The sequence below is a fragment of the Myripristis murdjan genome, chromosome 20 (assembly GCF_902150065.1).
Source record: "Myripristis murdjan chromosome 20, fMyrMur1.1, whole genome shotgun sequence".
Lineage (NCBI taxonomy): Eukaryota > Metazoa > Chordata > Actinopteri > Holocentriformes > Holocentridae > Myripristis > Myripristis murdjan.
The window spans coordinates 9,640,222-9,647,140 of NC_043999.1; positions in this window are offsets into that span (position 1 = coordinate 9,640,222).

Sequence of the window (6,919 nt, forward strand, 5' to 3'; positions counted from 1 at the left end):
CATAACCACAGCTCCAAAACACAGAGCTCACATGCGATGAAGAATTGAACTGGACAGACTTCATCATGTTGCAGGATGGTGCATCCTTAACAGCTTCCATTCATATTGTTGTATTGTCTCCCTGCGATTGCACGAAGAGGAAAATATCATTGACATTCTGCTCAGTCCTCTGTGGTGAATTTGATGAGGACGTCACATTAAAAATGCATGTTCCTCATACGTTCTTTGGCCTTTGTCTTTAGCCATGGGAAACAGCGGACACTTATGACAAATAAGGACAGGGCTGATGCTGCCCGAGGTGGATCTCTCTATTCGACAGGAAACATCAGCGTCTTCTCCCAGAGTCTGCCTCCTCTGCAGGAGACCATGCATTTGTCAAGTGTCTGCAGTCACGTCTGGGTTTATGGAGAGCAAAAGAAATTGGGTCACAATATAAAGTTACACAGAGTTTTTGCATCAAATCTTGCATCAAAGCATCCTTTAAAACTTAACTTTAAACAATAACAAAAATTGCCTGATAAATGGTGGTGGTGAAATAGTAACTGGCATAACAATTTCACAACAGATTGCACATTTCATGATTTTTTTTTTTTTTTTTTTTTAATCTGTAGTATTCATTGGTCAAAGGTCTCCTTAGTGATTCACATCAGCCTTTTAAATGAAAACAAATTCATAAAAGTGTCAAATTTGTCAAAATCAGTGTCAAGCATGCTATTAACTGGCTCAGACTAATTGGTAACCCCAGTCAGGAAAAGAAATACTTCTTTGTATTTCATTTAGAGAAAATTTAATCAGTATCTAACTTTTGTGAGTGTCGGTACATTGTCTTATTTGTGTATTTGTTTTGGTGCTAGATTTGTAATGCTAATTCTACTTCATGGGTTATATTTGGGGGTTAGGGTTAGATAGGGCTTGACATTCCTCCCTTCCCCCTTCCTTTTTTTCCTTTGTTCTTCCTTTTTTCTACAGCTTAGATGGTAGTGAATGGAAGGAGAACTAAAGTTACAACAACCAGCATCTGGCATATTTAATTAGAGTTTCAAAAGTTGCTGATTATTTTACAGAACAAAATATGCTGGTGTAACGTATGTCCATGTGAAAGCAAAAGGGAGACGAAATCCTGAATGGCTCATGCAGATTCATTTATTTTTGAGAACCATGATCACACTTCATTTTTTTTTTTACAATTTAAATCCTTGAAGGGTAGGAACTCCTTGTACAGGCGCTTTAACAATCAGCAACTGCCAGGTAAATATGTGTGATAAGAATAGTAAATTACCCTGTAATTACGACTGCACCTGAATACTGTATCATGTAAAAAGAAAATCACATCTGAATTACTGGGTAAAAAAAAATAATAATAATAATCTCTGATATTACTCAGTTGAAAAATCTTAATTGTAGTTGCCACTGATTTGGAATGGCATCCATCCAAATTTAATTACATGATTCCCAGGGAATTTAACCGCCCTTTCACTATTACCCATCAATTCAAGGAACAGTTTTATAGACACTCCGGGTTTAAAATAACGACAGCCAAAACATAATTTTCTACTCTCTAGGAATTCAGGCAATACATTCCCATAAACTAGATGTGCACTGTCAGTGAGCAGGAGTAGGATATATCGCTGAATCAACCTCTGTTTGGCCTACAGATGGCGCTAGGGGGAAGGTCAGGAGGCCACCATCAGTAGAGTTCTCCCTCTAGGGGTCAGGAATGTGCACAATAATTTGGAAAGGTTCAAATAAATGGTATTCGAGTTATCACACAGTTACCAAACTATAAAACATACTGTATGTTCTGAGGCATTTAAATGATAATGATAATAATGATAAATTAATAGTAAATAATAATAATAATAATAATTATGTGGCTGGTCTGACACAAATTTCAGCCCTTCACCTTCACACAAAGGCGACTGTTCTGTCCTGATCGTACTAAACATCAGTGCAACACTTGACACCATGTTTTGCAACATATTACTGAATCATTTGAAGACCGCTATTCTTCTCACATCGTTTTTCCTTCATAACTTTTTTCCATTGCCATAGGTAAAGCCTCTCACACAACGGCTCATCTCACTTGTGGTGTTCCCCAGGGGACCATTGTTGGATCATTATTGTTTTCTTTCTGTTTCTTTCTGTATTCACAAATGCATTAATTTTCAGCAGAGCCTCGATAGTATGCACCTGAACCTGTAGTCACAATCAATTCTAACAACCTCAGTAGTATCAAACACCTGAAAGCATACCTGTCAGATATTGTGTCCTGAATATCCTCGAACTTCTTTCCTTTTCCACAATGTAAATCAGAACCCCAGACCTGATAAAAATCCCCATTTTAGGCATTTCAGGCATTATTTTAAGTATTTCTAACATTTTCAAGCTGTGGGACAGTCTCATCCAAGAAGGTCATATATATTGGCTGATCTTGAAGGAAGCATGCAGCTGTGCCTCATGTTGGAGAGGATATCATCAACACCCCCCCTCCAACATCGTGCAACATCATATCAGCCAAGTACAAAACCTTACCAACAACTAAACCCGGCAAAAGTCCAAAATACACCAACGTGTGCCAAAAAACAAAACAGATCTGACATGACCATTTCATTTTTATCTGAAAACATAAGAATAATTTCGAAAGGGAATCACATTACTTAATTATTGTTTCTGAAGTCCTGCTGAATAGACTTTTAAAGGAAGGACAGAGCATCCTATTTCATCCAACAAGTATGCAAAGCTATAGCCCACGTATTTTTAGCATTTCTTCTAATGTGTGTGGGACAAGCAGAGGGTATCAAGAAAGTGCAATTTCCTAAACTCCATCATGCCCACAAGGGACAGTCTCAGTCTCATTATTAGGTTACCGAAAACCCAGTGCTAAAAATATAGAAGTACTATTCAACTCTCATTGTACTTCTGGTTGTCAGATTTAAAAAAAAAGGTTGTATAGTCCTGTTTCCCCACACCTAAAAAACAGTTTTAAAGTCAGATCATTCAGTTCCCCGGCATACCTTGAAAAACGTCATCCATCCATGGGAACATACCTTTGGATTTTTGTCATTCTCTATATTTTGCTCTTATTAAAACTCTGCATTTGGTTTAAGGTGCAGCAGAAAGACCTCAAACCAGGTTCTGTTTTTTTTTTTTTTTTTGTGGTCCAGTTTCTTGTCTGATTGGTTTTGATAGGGGATATATACATAAAGGTTACTGTATTATTAGCATTCTTCAACATGCAGGTCCTGAGCGTGGTGGATGCATTTCATACCCCCTCCTTTTATCTATAAGAAAGACTTCACACACGTGCACACACACGTGCACCACTGCTCGCTTCCCCTCTCCAAAAATCGACACAATTTAGCTTTAGCTTGCCGTAGCTGCAGTTTGCCAGTTCCAGCTTCTTCCCCGCCTCAGCGTCAGAGCCACTGGGAGCGACTTGGACGGGGCTCTGAGTCTCAGGTGGGTGCTGTTTGAGCTGTTTTGAGTTCTTATTTTTGACGGCAGCCCGTCCCTCTCTAAAAAGTTACCTACACAAGCTTTAAAGTGTAACCCAAGGGGATCTGAGGTTTTGTGAATGCGTGTGCAATGTTTTGTGACAGTTTTCTTTCTCTTAGATGTATACTGAGTACAAATGCTGCACTGACTTTAAAGGGATCATGAACAGTAAAACATTTTAAAAATTATCAAGGTTGTTTCTGAGATGGAATACAGCATCACCAATATACCTTTTTTCCAGGGTTTATTCCAGGATTGAAAATCAAAAGAAGGCGGACATCATTAGGTGTTTTAAAGTGTCTTACCTTAGTTTGGATCTACATAATCATATTGATTGAACAGCTACTCCTCCCAATCTCTCGGGTTAAGCTGTGTACATGAAAACCTATGTATCCCTATTTTCATGATGAAACTAATTAACAGAATATTTCTGCCCACAGCTAAAATACTCCACTTGCAAGAATCATAAAAAGGTGTGGCCTCAGCTACCTTTTCTGACTGCGCTGTGCGTTACTTCTAACCTGAGGAATAGTAATGATCCTAGTCAAAATGTGGCCAAAAAGTCAGAGGAAGAACTGATAGAATAGAGCAGTTTGCATGCCACATTTAACATGTTTAACATGTTTAATATTGCAGTAAAAAGGCAACAAGTTATGATTTCACTCAGGTTATTCTAATGGAGTTATGTCAGCTCACAACTGGACTCCTGAAGTAACTGGGTGAACAAACCAAAAACCCAGCAGGCACCTAAACATAACCACTGGGACACATGATTTACAGTCTCACAATACTTACTAAGTAAATTGGAATGTTTGTCTAAATAACTTGGCAGAACAACATGATATGTTAGCCTTAATTGAACTGAAAAGGAAATAACCAATTATAAAGATATGGCTGGTAATTTCACAGGAATAAACAACTTGTTTTTTCAGTCCACCTTCCCCTTAGTTTCTCAGAGAATTGTATATTGTATTTCTTGATAATACACTGAAATGCTTGTATGCATGGTTGCCATTGAGAAAGATGAATCTCCAAACTTGCGGTTTGCAGAGCTGAATGTACCCAGTATTTAAAATAATGTACCATGAAAAATATGTAGTCTGTCAGAGTTTGGAAATCTTTGCTAAATTCTGTCAACATACAATAATAAACATTTTCCAAATGGACAGAGCCATGAATGATTATGGTGCTGCACCAATATTTAAGTATTACCTTAACCCTCCTATTATGTTTGGGGTGACCCCAGCCAATGTTTAACATCTCTAAATAAATAATTAACATCTTTTTTTTTTTTTTTTTTTTTTTTTTTTTTTTTGCTTCATATTCAATGAGTTTTCCTAATGTAATGGGTACTACCGGGTAAACATGAAATTCACATGATGGTATGTTTTCAATGTCCTGTACACACTTTGTACGCATCGGTTATAAATAACAAAAATCTGTACTTAGAAATAATATAAAGTCATTAAAACACCAAAAAATAATATTTCTTTCCAATTTTAGGTCAATCAGTGAGATTTTATGGTGATTTGCATATTTTTCCATAGTTGCGTAATAGGAATACTGGAATTATGTTTTCTTTAAAGGGCTGTTTAGGTAGTCGACAAGGAAACATAAAGTACTTGACACATAAACTTTGGTAACAATTTTAGTTATAGTAATTTTATGGAGGTTTAAACTGCTGGGGTCAAACTGACCCCAAACATAAAAGATGTTCCTAAATTTGAACATAACAGGAGGGTTAAATACACTAAACTTGGGCCACTGCAAACATAAACTCTCAGTAGCTAAAAGATGATTCTGTAAATTAGTGGATAATCGTGAAGATTTTTACAGGAAAGTGTAGCTTATGTTATGTAAGTTAGTGTGAACATGAGTTACTCGAACTGATAAGTAATCATAGATTTCAGTAGCATAATTCAGCTACGATTTCAGAGTATTCATAACTTACTTATAGCTGTAATTTGCTATTCTTACCATGCATTTACATAGTGATTACCTATAAGGTGCCTGTGAAAGCAAGGAATGTTCACCCACTTTAGCCACTCCGGTAAGAGTCTGAGCAGTCCGCAATGTTGAAGAGAATAATAGTGGTGTTTTCCATTTAATGTCAGTGAAGTTTCATCTTCTGAAAGTGAGATTTGACAGTATTTCTCAAAGGTTTTTCCCAAGGAACGAGCACACTCCTCTCTGTTCTCAGGGGAAATATGGTTTTGAGTTGAATGTGTGGTATCCATCATACTGATGAAATGCATAATTAATTCTCATCATTCCTGTAATCCTTCTCCAGACCTGACCACATGGATGAAAATTACAAGCTGGGCCCTCATCAGAAGCCTGGTAATAATATGTATTGTAGTTTTTTCTCAGTGCCAAAGAATCGCAGATGATAAATCGGCAAGGTTACAAAGTATTTACACAAATAAGTTGAAAACAATCGATCCAGTGCACCACACTGTCATACCCTTAGGGATGTGGTTCCCCTGGAAGAATGCACAATCCCCCTGGCCTGGGTTCATTTGAGACGCAGATTGTGTCTGATTGATCAATGAGAACCACTGCTGAGCCATCAATCTAACAGGAGTGGAATAGGAAAAAGGGAACATTAACATGTATAAGCTGCCGTGTCCCGACAATGTCCTCTACCTTGAGTTGGTGGGGAAGCAGCCACCTCTGGGGACATGAACAAAAGTGGTAAGTCTAAGACCTGCAACAGGAACGCGTTATATAAGGACAACAGGGACGATGTCAACATCTCAGCTGCTTTGTGATCACATCTCTGTCACAGCTGAGGCTCCTTATCTCTCTATCTTGCCTAAAATATATCTATCATAAAGCTGCTGCTGCTGCTGCATAACGTTTTTGCATGGATAGGAGAGTTATCTCAGGCTTTTATAACACTTGATTATCACCTTCAAATGCCCTTCAGGTAGTTATGAGTGTGAGCTGCTATAGCGAAAGCATGAAATTGCTGGCACCTTTGCGGCCACATCAGTGCTGCAGAATTTAAAACAAACAGGTGATAAGTAATTTGTGCTGGTATTGCTGGTAGACAGCTGTTCCATATTGCAGCAATGTTTTGGGCGGAGCTGTTAAGAACTGCTGTTCAAGGTCCCTCTGTATGAGCGTGGCTTCATTACATTGCTTCGGTGCACATAGGATCCATTAACAGGGACAGGCCTAACTAGCTGTGATGCAGTTTGTGACACGGTTGTGATTATGTACATTTTTTAAAACCAATTATATTTGCTTTGTTGTACTTTGTATGTGCCGTTGGAATCCTAGCTCTGTTGTGCATGATAGACCGCAGCAGCACAGTTTTTAGACAGAAAAAAATGATATTGGCCTGCTCCTGTGGCAAACACTTGCATCGCCATCTCAGAATTAGAGAAACATTAATTTTCATCTTAATTCTCCTGTTCTG